Genomic DNA, 21720 nt, shown 5'->3' on the forward strand with positions numbered 1-21720 from the left:
ACAGATATCAACTTGTTTTTTTCTTCAATTGTCAAAGTGAATGAATGGTAGACTAAACAATTCTGATCATTTATTTACTGCTTTATCCAAGAGCTGGTGGAAGCTTCAACAGATTAAAAAGTGCACTTGATCCAGGATCTATTACTATTTTCTGTCAGGACCTGTGGAAAGTAAATCTGGTCTAATTAAAAATAAAATATTTGGATTATTCAAAATTTTGTCTATGTTGTTATCTGATAGTAATACTGTACAATCATAGCCACCCGACATAAACGCCAACACATCCAAAACTCCATTTCATATATCCTAAAAGCTTGCTTTTCTATCATCCCTTCCTGCCTGATCTCCACTGGCTCCCTCACCTGAAAACAAGGAAATAATTTCTGAGTATAGTCTTACCCCATCCTATCTCAGCTCCTTCCTCCAGCCACACATTGGTGTACTCTTCTGACTCAAGCTGACTGCCCACCCCCTCCAAGCACTTGGCTTTCTTTGCTTGGATCAGTATCTCCTTAAACCACTCCATTTTGCTACTCACTTTCAAAAGTCTCTTCGAAACCTCACTCACACCAGTGACCTGTCCTTCTGTCTCATCTCCTAACACTACACAAAGTACATTTACCTCTCCCCATTTTTCCTCCATGAAGTACCACAAAACATCATCTACTTTAAAAGGTGCTATGTTAATGTGTGTTGCTGTTATGGATAACTGCAATGGTTATAACTTGCTAACACTGCTGATTGGCCTGGTGTCACATAAGTAACATGGATCAAATAGATTCTAATATGAATGGATACAAGTGGCAGAGACAGAGAAGGGGACAAGAAGGCAGAGAACAGAGGGAGAATAGGAAATCACATAAGCATGCACAAGTGTGAGCATGAAAAGACCATAAGGAGCGCATATGTGAGGAGAGGGAGCAGTACAAGTAGGGAGAAGGATAGTGACAGACACATACATACAACACATGCACAAGTAAGGAAAAAATGAGCAGGTGGTCAATTTGAGGACGAAAAACAAGCAAGGAAAGAATAACCCAGAAGTGAGCAGCTCTTGGAGGGGCCACCAAACCTGCTGATAGAACCCTGCACAACAAGTGCCTCAAAGATGGGCACAAGTTTCAGTGTGATTGAAAAATCTTCCACCCTCAAATACCCAATGTACAGTGAGAAGAGACAGTGCTCCAAAAGCACTAGTCTGATGGCAGCCTGGCAAGCCAAATGCTCACCCTGTCCAATAAACAATAAAAGTTCAAAACTCTAACAGCAAATGAAGAGGGACATTAACTCAGTATGGATTGCACAGGACATTAGTACACAAACACACACACTTTACATGTATACATATTAATGGCTAAAAGCAAGGTAATGGAAACACGAAACACAAAGGGATATAAAAGTCAGGCAATTAAAGACAGGACAATTGTAGGAAAAAAATCAAAGTAAAATTTCTGCAAAATGAATCATAAAATGGTCACCTCACAGAAGGAGGCCATTTGGCCTGTCATTTCCATGCTGGCTCTCTGCAAGAGCAGCTCACCGAGTCACACTCCATGGCCTTTTCCCAGTAGCCATGCAAATTGTTTCTTTTCAGATATTTATCTAATTCCCTTTTGATCGCCATGATTACATATGCCTCTACCACACTCTCAGGCAACGCATTCCAGATCCTAATCCCTCACTGCATAAAAAAGATTTTCCTCACGTGGCCTCTGGTTCTTTTGCTTTTCATCTTAAATCAGAGTCCTCTGGTTCTTGAACATTTGCCAATGGAAACAGTTTCTCCCCATCTACAGTGTCCAGACCCTTTATGAATTTGAACACCTCTATCAAATCTCCTCTCGGCCTTCTCTTCTCCAATCTATGTAACTAAAGTGTCTCATCCCTGGAGCTTGCTCATAAACCTTTTCTGCATCCTCTAAATGCCTTCACATCCTTCCAAAAATGTGGTGCCCAAAATTGGACACAATACTCCAGTTGAGGTCAAACCAGTGTTTTCTAAAAGTTCACCATAACGTCCTTGCTTTTGAACTGTATGCCTCTATTTAAAAAGCCCAGGATCCAAGAGGCTTTATTAACCACTTTCTCAACCTGACCTGCCACCTTTAATAATTTGTGCACACGTAGCCCCAGGTCCCTCTGTTCCTGCATCCCCTTTTGAATTGTATCCTTTATTTTATACTGCCTCTCCTTGTTCTTCCTACCAAAATGTATCACTTCACACTTAAATTTCATCTGCCACATGTCTTCATGAAATCTTTCACTGTCCTCCTCACAGTTCACAACACTTCTAAGTTCTGTGTCACGTGCAAATTTTGAAATTGCACCCTGCACACCCAAGTCCGGGGCATTGATATGCATCAAGAAAAGCAGTGGTCGTAATACCGATCCCTGGGGGAACCCAACTATATAACCTTCCTCCAGTCCGAAAACCAACTATTCACCACTAATCTGTCATTCAGCCAACTTTATACCCTTGCTGTCACTGACCTTTTATTCCATGGGCTTCAACTTTTCTGGCAGGCCTGTTATGTGACACTTTATCAAATGCCTTTTGGAAGTCCATGCACACCACATTACCCTCATCAACCCTCTTTGCTACCTCATCAAAAAACTAAATCAAATTAAAGACAATTTTCCCTTCACAAATCCATGCTGGCTTTCCTTAATTAAACTTCATTTGTCCAAGTGACTTAATTTTGTCCTGGATTATCGGTTCTAAAAGCTTTTCCACCACTGAGGTTAAATTGACTGGCCTGTAGTTGCTGGGCTTTTTCTTACACCTTTTTTTTTAAATAAGGTGTAACATTTGCAATTCACCACCCCAGTATCCAAGGAAGATTGGAAGATTATGGCCAGTGCCTCTCCAATTTCCACCTCTACATCCCTCAATATCCTCAGATGCATCTGATCCAGTCCTGGTGATTTATCAACTTCAAGTACAGCCAGCGTTCCTAATACCTCAACTTTATCAATTTTTAGCCAAGTGTCTCAACTACCTCCTCTTTCACTATGACTTTGGCAGCATCTTCTTCCTTGGTATCTCAGCCATGCACTCTGTTTCATGCATAAATCTCCTATTGGCCCCTAATCGACTCTACTCCTTTTACCACCTTTTTACCATTTACATGCCTATAGAAGATTTTTGGATTTCCTTTTATGTTAGCTGCCAGTCTTTTCCGATCCTTCTGATAGCTTCTAACATTCTCCCTATTATTAAAGGCATTATAGCAGGGCACTTTGAAAAATTCAAGATAATCAGGCACAGTCAGCCTGGTTTTGTGAAAGGGAAATTATGTTTAACCAATTTATTGGAGTTCTTTGAAGTAACATGTGTTGGATGTACTGTACTTCAATTTCTAGAAGGCATCTGATAAGGTACCACATCGAAAGTTATTGCTCTTCATATCTTTTTCACTTCCTCTCTGAAGTTTTCCCACTGAAGTATTTAGCCTGGTTCTCACTGGTATAACCAAACTGACATCTGTCATAGGTACCTTTTTTCAGCTTCATCTTACTCTGTCTGTCTCTCTCTCGTCATCCAGGGAGCTCCGGCTTAATTTCACTTATCTTTCCTCCTCTTTCTAATGTACCTCAACTGAATCCAAACTATCTCTTCTTTAAAGACAGCCCATAGTTCCATTACAGTTTCGCCTGCCAATCTTTGATTCCAATTTACCTGGGCCAGATCCTTTCTCACCCCATTGAAATTGGCCTGTTCCCAATTAATTGCTTTTACTCTGCATTGCTCTTTATCCTTTTCTATAGCTAACCTAAACCTCATGATACTAAGATCACTGTCCTCTTATATGTTCCCCTAATGACACCTGATCTACTTGTCCCACTTCATCCTCCAGAACCACTTTGAGTTTCAAGAGGTCCAGCAATGCCTCCTTCCTTGTTGGACTAGAAACATACTGATGTAGAAAATTCTCTTCAACACACTTTAGAAACTCTTTTCCATCACTGCCTTTTACACCATTACTATCCCGGTCTATATTAGGATAATTAAAACTCTCCATTTTAACTACCCTATAGTTTTTGCAACTCTCTAATTTTCTTGCAAATTTGTTCCTCTAAATCTATCCTCTATGAAAGTAGAAAGGACAGAATCTTACAAGAAGTATGGTAAATAAATCAATGAGAATGAGCAGGGAGACAGAGGTGGAACCATAGACAGCAAACAGAAGAGAAACCTGCTCAGAAAGTAACTGAACAGACAAGACATCAACCATGAATCTTCACAGTCCAGGTCTTCTTGTGGAACACGCTCTCTAACAGTGTCATCGTCTGGAATGCTATGCCTTGTAAACGCCAACTTTGTCTTTTAACTGAACAGCTGGCAATTAAAAAAAAAAATCAATGTCCACATCAGACCTGAAAACTCTGCTCAAGGAGTCATCAATCACTCACTGCTCACAGTATTTTATGCGCACTGATGCCACATGTGGAGCAAGGCGGTATTGGAGTCAGCAAGGTGAGGGAATTGGAGATATGGTTATGCAGGATCTGCAAGGATTTCTGGCTCTTGCACCCAGGCCTCTGCTGCCTGCACAACACGAAAAGAAAGTCAGCCTTGTATTTAGAGGGCACTTTTCTTGACTTTAGGACTTCACAAATTACTTTACAGAATTATTCTGAATTGAGGTTACTGTTGTAATGTAGGAACTGCACAGTAAGATTCCACAAACAGTAATGAGATAATGTCCAGATAACATATTTTAGTGGTTGCTTGAGGAATAAATGCTGAGCAGGACACCAAGAACAATTCCCCTGCTTCTCTTCAAGATATACCAATGGAATTTTTTACGTACTCCTGAAAGAATAAGTTTAACATCTCATCTGAAAGACACCTCCAGAAGTGCAACACTCCCTTAATACTGTACGCTAACATCAACCGAGACTTTGTGCTCAGGTCTCTGTACTGGGATTGCAGATGACACAAAACTGGGTGAGTTGTGAGGAGGATGCAGAGAGGCTTCAGGGTGATTTGGACAAGTTGAGTGAGTGGGCTAATGCATGGCAGATGCAGTATAATGTGGATAAATGTGAGGTTATCCACTTTGGTAGCAAAAACAGGAAGGCAGATTATCTGAATGGCTATAAACTGAGAGAGGGGAATATGCAGCGAGACCTGGGTGTTCTCGTACACCAGTCGCTGAAGATAAGTATGCAGGTGCAACAGGTGGTAAAAAAAGGCAAATGGTATGTTGGCCTTCATAGCGAGAGGATTAGAGTACAGAAGCAGGGATGTCTTGCTGCAATTATACAGGGCCTTGGTGAGGCCACACCTGGAATAGTGTGCGCAGTTTTGGTCTCCTTATCTGAGGAAGGATGTTCTTGCTATAGAAGGAGTGCAGCAAAGGTTTACCAGACTGATTCCTGGGATGGCAGGACTGACGTATGAGGAGAGATTGAGTCGTTAGGATTATATTCGCTGGAGTTCAGAAGAGTGAGGGGGAATCTCATAGAAACCAATCAAATTCTAACAGGACTTGACAGGGTAGATAAAGGAAGGATGTTCCCGATGGTGGGGGAAGTCCAGAACCAGGGGTCATAGTCTAAGGATACGGGGTAAACCTTTCAGGACTGAGATGAGGAGAAATTTCTTCACCCAGAGAGTGGTGAACCTGTGGAATTCGCTACCACAGAAAGCAGTTGAGGCCAAAACATTGAATGTTTTCAAAAAGGAGCTAGATATAGCTCTTGGGTCTAAAGGGATCAAAGGGTATGGGGCAAAAGCCAGAACAGGCTACTGAGTTGGATAATCAGCCACGAACATAATGAATGGCGGAGCAGGCTCGAAGGGCGAAATGGCCTACTCTTGCTTCTATTTTCTATGTTTCTATGAATTGAACCCAGAAATTTCAGACTCAAGAAATCAGTGCACACCACTGAGCCACGGTTGACACCTTCAACAGTAAAAGGGATCTGTTCCCACTTAATCCATTTTAAAACCAAGTAAATACAATATCTCACATCACATCCCTTTAGCTCGTTCAATTGTTTTGAGGAAGTCAAAAGTCTTGCAGAATCTGAACAGCTCTGTTGAAAGTTATATGTAAACCTTTGTCAAGACTAAAGTTGATACATTCTTGTTGGGTAAGGGAGCTAAGGCACTTAAATGGAATTAGATACTGGGCAGCCATGATTTAATTGAATGGTACAGCAATGTCAAGGGATGACATGGCCTACTCCTGTACCTATGGACGTGTCACGTTCACTCTGTTTACCTTTCAATAGTTAGTAAAAATGGGGAATCATTTGCAGTTTCTTTTGACATGCCTAGGGCTGTTTTACATCTATCATACAATTTTATAACGGAGTCAGTTTTTTCAAAGTCATTGGTTAGCCTTCAATAATTTTCTAGATTGGTGCCTACTACCTCCACTATTGTCCAGCTGAGTATGTGACACTGATGCTCATTAAATACCTCGAGCAGACAGTGCAGTCCACCTCTGTTAATTCAGTCATTTCTTGCGGTTAATTTTGTTTTAAGTCAAACAATAATTTGATTTAGACAATTTTGAAGAGGACTTGACTGTATACAGTATTCAAATAGAGCATTAACTACCCTTTATTAGAATATAAAAATCTGGGACTTGTCTACCAAAAATCCAGTACAATCTCCCCAAATTTTTGTGCTCCCAGAAATCACCATCTGGGTCAATTTTGAGAGATATCTGTTAACAGCTGCTCCATAATCCAATAATAAACATCAATTGGAAACTACAGCTGCCAGCTTCATAAATATGCGATGCAACTTTATAACATTCTGAAGTCTTTTCACTGTCAATAGAATTTAACTAGAATAGAATAGTTGGGGCAATAAATTTTCATACTTTGCTACCTTCAACTGCTGGTAAACCTGCTGAGGGTAATCTGTCCAAAATTTGCTCCTGGCATGGAATCCTGTTTGACAAGTGTGCAATTGGTCCTCCTGATTTTCCAGTCATTCATATTACATAACTGGAAAATGTAAAGCACTGAGCATCAGATGTGTTGACGTCTGTACCCAGTTCTCTATGATCCGTGCTCCTGCCACACCAAGGCTCAGAACATTCACCCTCCATTATAAGCTAATTAACACGAGGGTGAAGTAGTGATGATGGGAGAAATCTGAGGTAAAGAATCAAGTGCTAGGAGTATACTGCAAAACATGAAAGCATATTCCTCGAGTACAAAATACTCTTCCTTTCTGGAATATTAGTAACGCCATTTTAAACATAGCTACCACAAAACATGACCCCTCCTCACTTCTGAAATGCAGTTAACTGTTCAAGGTGATGCCTGTCACTTTCAGCTTCAGAAAATAAACCACTGATCAAAAGGTGAGCAAAGTAGCTGAGTGAGGTTATTAATTTTGTCTGATCCTACCAGGCCTTGCTTTGTACAAGAGGTGGGGCTGTCTTGTGTCAAACTGAACTAGTAAGCAAATCCCTATCAACACTTCTTGCTAGTCATAACCTAAAATGTTTCTGAAAACTGCTTATATTTTTGGTGAGTCGTGAAGTTAGAAATCTAAGCCAGTCCTATCAAGAATTGAACATGACTTTTGCACGATGATTGTTGGCAGACTCCTCAATCATGAAGGCAGTCTAAGTTTGTTGTCCCTATTAGTACACACAAAAAAGTCAAAGGGGTTTGGTTACATTAGTCAGAAACAATCCATGGGACCAGCTTTTAAAAATGTTCGCGGAAAGGCTTTACTTTTCTCCAGTTCTCATGGTTCCTTCCCTGTGAATGTGCTGAATTGAACTCTAAGTGAGAGTGACTGCAATCTTCTACTAAATCAGAGGAAATAAAGTATACCCATGAATACAGAACATCTGAGTTTATGTACAACTGCTTAATATAATTACTGCATTCCTGTATGTGCATTTCAACAGGCTAATGCTAGAGCAGAAATAGCATACATGAATGCAGTGCAAATACTTCAAATGGTCCGTATGTGAACTTTGCTCTTCAGATGTTCAATTCTATGGTACCGATGGAGAGCCAGTCAGTAAAGCAGGAAACTGATGTAATGACCTATATCAGATCACATTCAGGAGGAAACGACAAAGGAGATGGAGGAAGAAACATCCTAATCTATGACACAAGCTCACCAGTTGTTTTGTTTGTCTGTGCCGTGAAGCAGCTAACAGAAGAATGTAATTTTCCATCCCTACTTCCTACATTGGAATAAACCAGGAGTCATTCCAACTTAGGGGAGGCATGGTTTATCAATACTGGTTACCTTAGATGCTGACATCGACAGCCATTTGTCTATTTTTAATCAGGTGTACATGAGAGGAGACAATAGGGTACATCCAGCAGAGTTCAAAGAAAAATGATTAAACTGTTAACTAGTGTAAACCATTAAGATTCTTTTCTCAATTTAAAATTTTGCACAGTAATATCTATCTAAATGGCTGTCCGTGTCATTGAATAATTCATTACCCCAGCCAGTTAGTCAAGGCACAATTTGTTTTCAACAAATCCATGCTGGCTGTCATTTATTAATCCATGTTCTTCCAAGTGACAATTAATTTTGTCCTGGATTATGCAGCAGGATTTTCTTTTTTGGGTCGGGATGCCAACATCAGGGCCCCAACCCCACACCGTGTCGGGAGCAGTCACCCGACATGGATTTTGCCTGGATAGGCCAATTAGTGGTGTTATGACCAGGTGAGAAAGGTGTCTAAGGGTCCCCTCTCAGCCTTCACTTGGTCTTACTGTAACAGGGTTTAATTTTAAACTGTTTTTAGCTCCCCCTTGGTGAATCCATGTTCACTGCTTTCCAATTATAAGGCAAAGAAACCAGCACAAACAGGCTTTCTTAGGTTTAAGGAAGAAAAGTTGAAATTTATTAAACTTAAACTCTAATTCGGTTGACGCCTACAGATACACAACGCACCTATGCGAGCATGCATAAGCGATACACACATGCAAATAGAGAGAGAAAAGAGAAGAAAAATAAAGTGGAAAGTTTCGAGGCAATATCTGAAGAGTTTTTGTTGCGGTTCTTCAAGCTCACTGTAGAGTCCTTGATTGTAGGTAGATCTTGCTTTTTGTTGGGGTCCAGTATTCTTCTTAAACCTTGTTCGTGTAGGAGACTTTTCTCTTTTGGGATTTATGTGTCTTCAGTGGATTCAGAAGCTTGTGAGAAAGAGATGGGAGCTGACAGGAGAGATCATCTCAGTCCAGAAGCAAACAGTCTTTCTGCTCAAACTCTGTGGCCAGTTCAAAAAACCCTGGAACGGCCAGTTAGTCATGTGACCAGCTGGTCTAACCAGTCCTGGTCCTTGTGGATTATATCCTCCTTAGCAGGCCCTGGAATGCGCTTCCTCACCTTCGATGTCTGTTAGTACGTAAATGTTTTTTCCCAGCCACGGCTGATCTGTTTAACAAGTCATTTCCTTGCTCCAGCAACAGTTTAAAAATCAATGTTCATATGACTAAATTAGTGTGCCTCATTCTTGGCAGGTGGGGGTTCTGCATGATAGTAGCCAGTGGGCAAGTTCACCATCCTATTAAGGACAGTGGACCAGCTGTCAAAGCTGGAGGGCCAGCATGGAAGGAGATGTGGCCTGCTATTGCAGGTAAGGGAAGAGAGAACGAACCTGCATCTTGAGGCACACTCAGCAACTTTGAAGAATCTAACATAAAAAATGGACACTGCTGCCGAACCACCATTGTGGAAGAGGAACCCCTCCAGTTGGCCTCTGCTTATTGGCCTTAATTGGCATTATAATTAGCTTAACAAGCTACCTGCCACTTTCAGGCAAATAGCCATTCTGCCTCCGATCCAGCCTGCAGGAAAATAGCTCAGGGCTGAGATGCTGCCGGCAATCCAGCACTCCAGCCGGTGCCTCAAAATTACGTGACTGTCTGCCCGTGTTCCCATCCCCATATCCGGATGATAATCCTGCCTACGGTCTTTAGAAGTTTCCCTATGACCAACATTAGGTTGACTGGCCTGTGGTTACCTGATTTATCTCTCTCTCCTTTTTTGAACAGGGGTATAACCAATTGCAACCCTCCAGACCTCGGACACCGGTCTCATATCTAAGGACGATTGAAGGATTGTGGCCAAAACCCCCAGTATTTCCGCCTTTACTCCCCTCAGCAACCTGTGATGCAGCCAATCTACAATGGATGCCTTTTCTACTTTGAGTACTGCCAAAAAATTAAGTACCAATTCTGTATTTCTCATATCCAATTTCTCGAGCATCCCCCACCCCCCCACCGACTACTTTACTATAATAATGATGGCATCCTCTTCAGTGAAGACAGAGGCAAAGGACTTTAGCCATGCCCTCTGCCTCAACAAGATTTCCTTTCAGGACCACAATCAGCTCTACCTGCCCTTCAACTAATCTTTTGCTCTCCATAGGTTTATAGAAGATTTCAGTGTTTGCTTTCATGTTAGCTACTTATCATCTCATACATTCTCTTTGCTCCTCTTATTTCCTTTCTCAGTTCTCCTCCGTAGTCAACTTGATTCTGTAGCATATTATTAACCTGACATTTATCATGAGCTTTCTTTTCCCATTTCACCTTAATCTCAATTTCGTTAGTCCTAGAGGGAGTTCTAGCTTTGGATGCTTTTCCTTTCTCTCCAGGGGAATAATTTTGAGGAGTTGAAATTTTTGGTGGGTGAAGGATGGGATGCCAGTCAGGAAAGCATTGGAATAGTTACATCTGCAATTGACAAAGACATGGATGAGGGGGTCAACAATAGATGGGCTATGGTAGGTGGGTGGGCAGACAGGCGATATTAGAAGTGGAAATTGGGCTTGATAATGGAGAGGATATGGAGTCAGAAACATAGCTCAAGGTGACGGCAAGGTTGCGAACAGACTGGTTCAACCTGAAACAGCAGCTGGGAAGGGGATGGAATTGGTGCTTAGGGTAAGCGGTTTGTGACTTGCTTAGGGTGGAGGGGGAGGGGAGGTGGGGGGGGGGTGCTGAAGATGGCAGCTTTGGTCTTCCCTATGTTTAAATGGAAGAAACAGCAGTTGATGAAGGACTGAACCAGGCTGACAACACAGAGGCAGTGGAAGGGAAGAGCTGGATGATGCCACTGTAAATATTGAAGTTGGCCCCATGCCTCCATGTGATGCACATGAGGAAGAGGAGAAAGCCAACAATAGATGCATGAGGGATTCTAGAGCAGGGGCTCTCAACGCAGGGTCTGTGACACCCTTGGGGTCTGAGAGATGGGTCAAGGAGTTCGCCAAAAATAACCAGTGAATGTGTCAAAAAATACAACTTGTACCCATAAATTAACAGCTCACTACCCAGAAAAAATACCTATAATTGTCTGAGTGAATTTGTCTACCTACAAAAAGTTACTACATGGCCTCACACCAACTTACCTCTCAACTCCTCCAGCCTTGAAACCCGAGATCTCAGCACTCCTCAGATTCTGACTTCCTGCGCATCCCTGATTTTAATCACGCCACCATTGGCACCCATACCTTCAGTGGCCTGGGCTCTAAAGCTCTGGAACTCCCTTCCTAAATCTCTCCACCTCTCTTCCTCCTTTGAAACCTATATCTTTGAAATATCTCCTAATGCGACTCAGTCAAATTTTGTTTGATAACATTCTTGAGAAACACCTTCGGATGTTTTACGATATTAAAAGGCATTACATAAATGCAAGCTGTTGTTGTTGGTGTGTTTCAGGATGTGACATCCATCAATGTGGTCTGCTGAACTGTCCAGAAGTCCACTTCTCACCACCAATTCCAGTTTGTAAATTATACAATCATTTGTGCTAATAATTGTCTAAATAGGAGAAAGCTATTCATACATGGGATAATTCATAGTCTTAGCCAAACTAGAAACTAAAAAAACAATAGAGTGACATATATTCAGGCATGGGACTTCACAGCATTCTTGCTTTAGACAAAGAAAAAGTTTCAAAAGCAGGTGAATGGAATGGAGACCTTGTAAAACACAAGTTGTTGAGCAACAGTCACCTAGTGAAAAAGGTACAAGGACAAAAGTAATCCAAGATCATCTCACACTCACAAGATCTTACATATTCACTTGATTTTTCAAACAGGTATTCAACTGTTGTTGAGGTAACAAGGAGTTAACAGAAACCCACTTACGTTTTCTATTTCCAACAGATTTAACAGCTGACAGATCACTCAAAGAGTGAACTACGGCTGCTGCAACTGTGAAAACAGCAAAAGCAAACTAGGAGCCCACACTGGACTTTTCAATGTGACGTAAATGTGTAATTCTCTTGTTTTGTTGCCCCTCCCCCCACCCCAACAAAATGATAAATAATAGGAGATTCGACCTGCCATTGCAGCAAGATCTGGAGCAGCTAACAATTTTGCTGTTGCTCCATTCGAGACTCAAGTTAGAAAATGATTTTATTTACTTGTGAACACACAACTCTTGCCCCCATTGGTACTGCTTCAGTTGATAGTCAAGAGATGCTTCTTGCCTTGCTAGGGTCTAAGAATGTAAAGTATAGGAAGAGTTCCACCACAAAATGAGCAGGTCAGAGTGCTGCATCGCTTACAGGTGCCCAAAACAACTCTGCTGCAGATTCACACTGTGGAGAATGAATTCTATTATGTTATTGCAATAGGCTCTGAGAAAAAAAGTGTCATGTGAAGACAAGTGGAATTGTACTAGATAACTAGGAAACAGGAAGGGTCACCTAATCATCAACACTTCTAAGATGTAACTGGCTTAATCTCATGAAAAAGGCCACTGGAATTGAAGGGGTTTTACAGCAAAATTTTGCATTTATAGAATGTCTTTAGAATGTAGAAAAAATGTCCCAAGGCACTTCAGAGGAGTGCAAGGAAAAAAATGGACACGGAGTCAAAGAAGCAGATATTAGGAAGTGACCAAATGCTTGGCTAAATGGCAGGTTTTAAGGAAGGTCTTAAAAGGAAAAGGCGGTGGAGGGATTTTGACAGGAAAAAACTCAGCAAGAGTTGTTCTTCTAATCTAGGTCCAGGGAGAGGATTTTCGGTTTTATGATACTTGGAGGAAGTACCGAAGTGAAAGGTGCTGTAGTAGCAAGAACAAGTTGAGGTGATGAATCCAGAGTATCAGACAAAAGTAAAGCTTGTAGCACGTTGGTACTGGATTGTTAAAATCGAACAACCACCACCCTTGGAGCATAACACCCCTAAAGATTTACAGTCAATATTGACCATTGGTGTGACTGACTGCTGAAGCAGTTAACTAAGATTTGACAAAACCAAATGTTAGCAGAAGTTAAAATCCTTCAACGTTAAATTCAATTAAATTAATGGCTTTGCATTAATTGATTCATTTCAATGAACTGTACAGTCCTTGTTCTCACTGGTAATTTCACTTGTCACTTCTATGAGAAAGTTTCAAACTCCGTCTTTTGCACTACAGTACACACTCACACCTCTCTCTAAACATTTAGATCAGTTGGAGGATTTAGCTAAGACACATAGCAATGCTTTTTCTACAAAGTGGTGCTACCCCTCACAACCAGGGTAAACATGCTGCAATCTTCCTGATCCAGAAAGCCGATCAGTGCAGGCCCAGAAGCAATGCACAAGTGCATTGTAATCTGTTTATGACAAGTGACAGGTTTGTGGAGAGTGTACGAGAAAAAAATACTATGCTATGGGGGAAAAGATGGCTTGAAGGAAACCTAGCAGTGGTTGTAAAGCTGCTAAATAATTAACACTGTGGCAACACATTAAAAGTCTTCAGCTGCCAAGATTTTTGTAATCTGTTAATATATAGTAAGTAGGAGGAGCCAGTTGAAATCGGAGCAGTTTTTTTCTCTGAAGCTGACAGTTCTTACAAGATAAAAACAGAACCTACTAGAAATACTCAGCAGGTCTGGCAGCATCTGTGGAGAAACAGAGTTGATGCTTCAGGTCGATGACCCTCCGTCTCTGGATGGGATCACTACCTTCCCCCATGGAACTCTTAGTGTCCTCACTGTATATGTAAACACCGTCTGACATATCCTGCGCATAGTACTCAAAAGACTGTGTGTAAACTTGGCTGAACTCAAATCTTTAAAGAAAAAATGCGAAGTGAGTGGGCAGCCACAACGATGCTACTGGCATGCATCGCTCATCGACTGAGGGAACCCAAAGCTGTGGATTGGCTCTGAAACACAGCCATGGATCCCTCCTCATTGCCTCTAATGACAGTTGAAATGTCTAATGACTTGAAACAACTCACATGATAGTCAACAATTTTCTATCAGATAATGAAACATGCTGAAAGATAGACTTGCAATTATCTAATATCTTTCATGACCTCGAGACATCCCAAAGCATTTCATAGTTTATGAAGAACTTTTGATGTGTGACTGTGCCTTCAGTTGCCTATGCCCCAAGCACTGGAATACCCTCCTCCGCCTCTCTATCTCACTTTCCTCCTTTAAGACACTCCTTAAACCTTACATCTTTGACCAAGCATTGGTCATCTGACCCAATATCTCCTTTTGTGGTTCGGTGTCATACTTTGTGTTATAATGCTCCTGTAAAGCGCCTTGGGACGTTTTATTACGTTAAAGGCACTATTTAAATATAAGCTGTTGTTGTCGTCATCACTGTGGTAATGTAGAAAAGGTTGCTGCCAATTTGGGCATCAGCAAGGTCCCACAAACAGCAGCGAAATAAATGACTAAATAATCTGTTTTCATTATACTGGCTAAGGGATAAATATTGGCCAGGACACTGGGAAAATACCCCTGCTCTTTTTCCATTAGCATCACTGGATGTTTTTTTATAACCACCCGAGAGGGAAGATGGTAGTCTCAGTCCAATGTCTGATCCGAAAGACGGTACCTCAGACACTGCAACATTTCCTCAGTACTGCTCACTGGAGTGGGATTTGAACGCATGACCTTCTGATCCAGAGGCAAGAGTGCTACCACTAGGGATGATTGCGGCTTCTGATCTTACTGCTCTATGCAGTCGAGTTGCCAGGAAAAGGTACATTGTTTTTTTTCTGTGCCCTTTTTCAATACAGCATATATTAACAGCCTCAATCCTCTTATCTTAAAATGTAGGTGATCCATCGACAGCAGACTATCCGAATCTACAGTACTTTTTGGAAGAGGGGTAAGGAAAGAAATAACTTGCATTTATAAAGCACCTTCATGACCTCGATGTCCCAAAGCACTTCATGGCCAATTCAGTACTTTTGAGGTTTAGGGAACACAGCAGCCAACTGTGCACAGCGAAGTCCCATAATCAACAATGGGATTATAAACAGATGATCCCTTTAGTGATATAAAAGCAAAATACTGCGGATGCTGGAAATCTGAAATAAAAACAAGAAATGCTGGAACCACTCAGCAGGTCTGGCAGCATCTGTGAAAAGAGCAGAGTTAACGTTTCGGGTCAGTGACCCTTCTTCGGAGAAGGGTCACTGATCCCTTTAGCGATGTTGGTTAAAGGATAAATAATTGACTAGGACACCTGGTGAATTCACCTATTGTTCTTTGAAAAATGCCATAGGATCTCTTACGTTCGAGACAGTAGATGGGGCCTTGGTTTAACAGCTCAATCCAAATGATGGCATCTCCGATGGTTATAAAAAGCAAAAAATTCACGCCACTTTCTACTTTAGCACTGGCTACAAAAACAATGGAGTATATTCAAATAGCTAAAAAAAAATGTATTTTTATTTCAGCGCCTTTAATGCAATAAAACCATCCCAAGGCACTTCCCACGAGCATTGTAAAACAAAATGGGACACCGAGCCACATAAGGAGATATTAGGTCAAATGACCAAAAGCATGGTCAAAAGGGTAGGTTTTAAGGAGTATCTGAAAGGAGGAAAGCGAGGTTGACAGAGGGTATTTCAGAGCTTGGGACCTAGGCAGCTGAAGGTACGGCTACCAATGATGGAGCAATTAAAATCAGGGATGCACAAGGGGCCAGAATTAGAGGAGTGCAGATATCTTGCAAGGTTGTGGGGCTGGAGGAGATTACAGTGATAGGGAGGGGCGAGGCCATGGAGGGATTTGAAAACAATGATGAGAGTTTTCAAGTCAAGATGTTGCTGGTCTTGGAGCACAGCGGTGATAGGCAAATGTGACTTGGTGCAAGTTAAGACTTGGGCAGTAGAGTTTTGGATGACCTCAGGTTTACAGAGGGTAGAATATAGGAGACCAGCCAGGAGTGCACTGGAATAGGAACATATGAGCAGGAGTAGGCCATTCAGCCCTTCGAGCCTGCTCTGCCATTCTAGATCATGGCTGATCGTCTACCTCAACGCCATATTCCCACACTATCCCCATATCCCTTGATATCATTAGCAACTAGAAATCTATCGATGTCTATCTTGAACTTACTCAGTGACTGAGCTTTCATCACCCTTTGGGGCAGAGAATTCCAAAGATTCAAAATCCTCTGAGTGAAGAAATTCCTCCTCATCTCAATCCTCAATGGCTTGCCCTTTATTCTGAGATTGTGCCCCTGGTTCTAGACGCCACAGTCAGGGGAAGCATCCTTTCTGCATCTACCCTGTCTATATCCCTTTAAGAAGTTTGTAATTTCTATGAGATCGTCTCTCATTCTTTTAAACTTCAGAGAATACAGTCCCAGTCTCCCCAATCTCTCCTCATAGGACAACCTTACCATCCCATGAATCAGTCTGGTGAATCTCCGTTGCACTCCCTCTGCAGGAATTATATCCTTCCTCAGGCAAGGGGACCAGAACTGCACATAATATTCCAGGTGCAGCCTCACCAATGCTCTATACAATTGAAGACTTCTTTGCTCCTGTACTCAAATCCTCTTGTGATAAAGGCTAACATACCATTTGCCTTCGAAATTGCTTGCTGCACCTGCATGCTAGCTTTCAGTGACTGATAAACAAGGATACCTAGGTCCCTTTGGACATCAACACATTCCAATCACTCAGCATTTAAAAAATACTCTGCACCTCCATTCCTCCTACCAAAGTGGATAACCTCACATTTATCCACATTATATTCCATCTGCCATGTTCTTGCCCACTCACTCAGCCTTTCCAAATCCCCTCGAAGCCTCTTTGCATCCTCCTCACAAGTCACATTGCCATCAATTTTGCGTCATCCGCAAACTTGGAAATATTACAATTGGTCCCCACATCCCAAGCATTGATCTAGACTGCGAACAGCTGGGGTTCAAGCACTGATCCTTGCAATACCCCACTGGTCAGAGCCTGCCAACCTGAGAATGACCCACTTATTCCCAATATGTTTTCTGCCTGTTACCCAATCTTCAATCCATGCCAGTATATTACCCTCAAAGTCACGTGCTTTCATTTTGCTTAGTCACCTCCTATGTGGGACTTTATGAAAAGCCTTCTGGAAGTCCAAATTCACCACATCCACTGGTTCCCCCTTATCCACTCTGCTAGTAACATTCCCAAAAAACTCTAACAAGTTTGTCAAACATGATTTCCCCTTAATAAATGCATGTTGACTCTGCCCAATCAGACCATTACTTTCAAAGTGTCCAGTAATCACTTCCTTTATAATAGTCAAGTCTAGAGGTAACAAAGGCACGAATGAGGGTTTCGGCAGATGAGCTGAGACAGGCGTGAAGTCGGGCGATGTTATGGAGGTAGAAATAGGCTGCTTAGTGATGATGCAAATTTGTGGTCAGAAGCTCATCTAGGGGTCAAATATGACAAGAAGATTGCCTGAAATGTTAACTTTGTTTTTCTCTCCTTAGATGCTGCCGGACCTGCTGACTATTTCCAGAATTTTCTGTTTTTGTTGCGATCAGTCTGGTTTAGTGTCAGACTGTTGACAAGGAGAGGGATGGAGTCAGTAGCTTGGGAACAGAGTTTGGAGCGAAGTCAGAAAACAATGGCTTCAGTCTTCCCAATAGTTAATTGGAGGAAATTTCTGCTCATCCAGTACTGGATGTCAGATAAGCATTCTGGTAATTTAGGGACAATGGAGGAGTTGAGCAATGTGGTGATGAGTTAAAACTGGGTGCTGTCAGCATACATATGAAAACTAACGCTGTGCTTTCAGATGTTGTTGCCAAGGGGCAGCATGCAGGTGAGCAATAGGAGGGGGTGAGTAGGTGGTGCATGAATAGGAAGAGAAGCCATTGAAGTGATACGCTGGTTACAATTAGATAAACAATAATGGAACCAGGTGAGAGTAGTCCCTTCCAATTGGACGACAATCGAAAGGCATTGGAGGACGACAATGTGGTCAACTCTGAAAGGCTGCAGATAGGTCAAGAAGGATGAGAAGGAATAGTCTGCCACAATTTGTCACAGTCGCATAGCATGTCATTTGTGACTTCAATAAGAGCTGTTTTGGTACTATGGCAGGGCGGAAACCTGACTAGACATATTCAAATTTGGAGTTCTGGGAAAGATGGGCACAGATTTGGGAGGCAACAACACATTCCAGGACTTTGGAGAGGAAAGGGAGATCGGAAATGGGGTGGCTGTTTGCAAGGGTGGTGGGGTCAAGGGGTGTTTTGATGAGAGCAGTGATGACGGCAGATTTAAAAGAGAGTGGGACAACACCTGAAGTGAGAGAAGTAATATCTGCTAACATGGGGACCAGGAGGGGAAGTTGGGTCATCAGCAGTTAGCAGGTTAATGGGAAAAAGATTGAGGGAGCAGGAGGTCAGTCTCAGACAAGATTACCTCAGCGAGGGCATGAGGGAAGATAGAAGGGAAACTAGAGAAAAATGCGAGTTCAGGGCTAAGGCAGTGGGGAACTTAAGGAAATAAGGCCCGATGGGTTAGTGGAAGGGAGGGACGTGGCAGAAGCAGCTGATCGGATTGCAAACAAGTCATCCCTCAGAGTTCAGTGTTCTCTTTAGGGTACAAGAACAGATTTTGGCCTTCAGAGGGAGTTTGTATTTAATTGAGAGCAGGTGACAGTCACTTGCAAACCTGTCTAAACTATTAGATAACCATGCTTTAGTATGCTAACAGTGGTACTGCAAGCATTCTCTTCTGAATAGAAATCTGTGTGAGGTGACATAGTGCACTAACAGAAGTTATGACAGTGATGGGGGCTGAAGCACAATCCCTATATTGCATTCCCACCTCAGTTAAATTACTGTAGGGTGCCGGGGATGGCGGGGGAGGGGGTGGGTGGCATGCTAATGTGGGGCAGGGGTGGACAGGAAAGAGGAAGCAGGCATGAGAAAAAACATTCCAGAGGGAGTCACTTTTGGGCCATATCCATACTGACCTCTCAGCCACAATACGAGCAGGTTTGAAAAAATGGACAGATTTCATACCCTCACTAAAAAAAAACTCTCTTAAATCAGGTCCTTGCAGACTACAGTCTATAATTTGGAACAGTGAAGTGGAAAAGGAACTCAGTGTTGTATTGGCAGAGGGAGGGCCTGTGGATGATGACTGTTGCTGTAGTACAATAATTATTTTACCACTGGTAAATTGCCAACGGCCTGACAGTCAGTTGAACAACACAAGGTTTTTAAAAAAAATAAGTACACAGGATGGCAGATTGGAGACTCTTTGGATCTACAGTCACCTAGTGGCCAGAGACTGCAACTACATCACACCAGTTTACACAACAATTTACAATAGAAAATATATTACCAAACAAAGTGATTCCTGACAACGCAGCCTGCCACTGACGTCAACAGGCTGCGCCGCGGTGTGCACATGCGCAGACGATCTCCTGCTCTCTGCGCATGCGCTGCGTTCCGGCTTGCCAGGACTGGTTAGCGCATGCGCCGATGACGTCATCGCGTGACGTGTGCTTCTTCGGGCAATGCGCCTGGTCGGCCTCTGCGCATGCGCTTTATGCAACGCCGACGGGTATTCACGCATGCGTCAAAGCTTCAGCGCGAGTTTCTGAAAGTGGAAGGAGGAGAGGTCTCGCGTAGAAAAACGCATCCCCCCCACCCCCTACGCTGCTGTCTCCAGCCGCTCCGCTCCCCTCCGTCACCGGGCCGTTCACTCACCCGCTCGCCGACCGCTCCGCTCCTACCAGGCCCGCTCCGCTCCCCCCCCCTCCCCAGCCGCTCCCCCCCTCCCTCCGCCCCGGCCAGCTCGTTCGCGCTCTCACTCTGCCATTGTGTGCTGACATGTGTTTGTTAGGTTGCCTCCGTGTGATTATTTGAGCAGCACCATCTTTAGTCCTGGCAGCTGCCTAAAGTCACAGTCTGTGACGTTTTAGTGGCACATAATGCATTTGCGCATGTGCCACAACAGCGCCCCCTAGCGGTAGCATTGTCAGCAAATGCAGTCATTACCAAAAGCAATGCCAGTGATCAGGAAATGCAAATTTTAATAATTAATATACAGATTGTTTCCCCATTATACTCTCCCCTTTGTTGATTTGACTGGAAGAAATTTCTCTTTCTATTCCAACAATCCTCCCAATATTCTCCCTGTGTGCGCTCACTTTCCTGCTGCTGCCATGACTCCGTCATCCTCTGCCAGTCCAGGCTTCCTCAAATCTTCACTCCAACCCCCAAAGTGTGTGGACAGATCCTCGGGGACAAGTGATATCCCTTGAAGACCTGGTTACTGACCCCTCTACGGTGTCCCGGACAGAGGCGATACAACCAATGCCACCTGCTCAGCAGGCCTACCATAGAGCAGACCATTGGGCTTCTGAAAATGCGATTCAAGTGTCTAGACTGGTCGAGTGGTGCCCTCGAATACCCCCCTGCAAAGGTCTCAATCATTGTGGTGGTCTGCTGTACTCTCCATGACATGGCCCTCCAGAGAGGTGTGGAACTTGAGGACAGTGAAGCCCTGGAAGGAGACAGCTCATCAGGGGAGGAACAGGAAGTAAGAGGCGGCGGAGGGATATAATGCTGAACAGAAAGTTGTCCCTGCTGAATGGCATGTTGGCCTCCTCAAGCCACCCTCCAGGAAGAGGACCTCCTTAATAGATCCAGGTCAGCACTGATGAAATGAGGGTCTGCGCTGCCCAGAGTGCCAGGCCTTCAGGTCCCCCATGACATCTCACTTCCCTCCTGTGAAGTGGCACAAGCCACAGATCTATCCTTCAGGACAGCTAGCAGTCTCAGTGATGCTGCTGTGGGGAATCTAAATCAATCTCACACTTCATCTGACCCACCTCCATTCCCACTTCCACTGGCTCTAAGTGGACAGGAAACCTGTTTCCACATCAATTAAGGGCTCAGTCCTGTGAAAATCTGAACTTTAATCAGTTTCCCACCAGAGGCCAGTTTCTAAAGGGCTGAATGGCCTACTCCTCTTCTGATGTGAGTTTTGCTTACTTCTTTAAAAAATAGATGATAAATTGAAAAAATATTGCTTTCTAAATGCTTGTTTAGAATTTATCAATCTAGGCTATCCTGATCTTGGCAATAGAACCCACTTATATTCCCACACCCCTGACCCCGTCAGAGAAGTTTCTGTTTTAGTAAGCAAATGCCTCGACAATGCAGCATGTATCAGAAGATGAATATTTGCTCATCGAGTCATGGAGACCTGGAAATATGCAGTCATTTCCCAACACTTTCTGAAAAGCAATCCTTACACCAGTCCTTCAGTTTTGTTAACAGAATAGAGGAGCTGTGTTTTCACAGTGCCCATAATTCCTCCAGATGAGTCATTTAAACTGATTGATTTTAAGATCTGGTTTATAGCAGACTATTATTGCAAGTTCTGGCTTTGTGTCTACCAGCAATGAGCAAATACCAGAATGAGCTGTTATTTGGAAATACTGCCAAACACAGTTGATCAAAGTTATAAGCAAAAATTTCAAACCAAAATGTGCTG

General features: G+C 42.9%; 1 protein-coding gene across 9 annotated transcripts in view; it reads right to left on the reverse strand.

The window, feature by feature from the left end:
- The window catches only part of LOC137371471 (ETS-related transcription factor Elf-1-like), a 179251-nt gene that overhangs the window by 31351 nt on the left and 126180 nt on the right, over positions 1-21720 (reverse strand). The gene's annotated exons all lie outside the window — the stretch shown is intronic.

Source organism: Heterodontus francisci, chromosome 6 (genome assembly GCF_036365525.1).
Source record: "Heterodontus francisci isolate sHetFra1 chromosome 6, sHetFra1.hap1, whole genome shotgun sequence".
Classification (NCBI taxonomy): Eukaryota; Metazoa; Chordata; class Chondrichthyes; order Heterodontiformes; family Heterodontidae; genus Heterodontus; species Heterodontus francisci.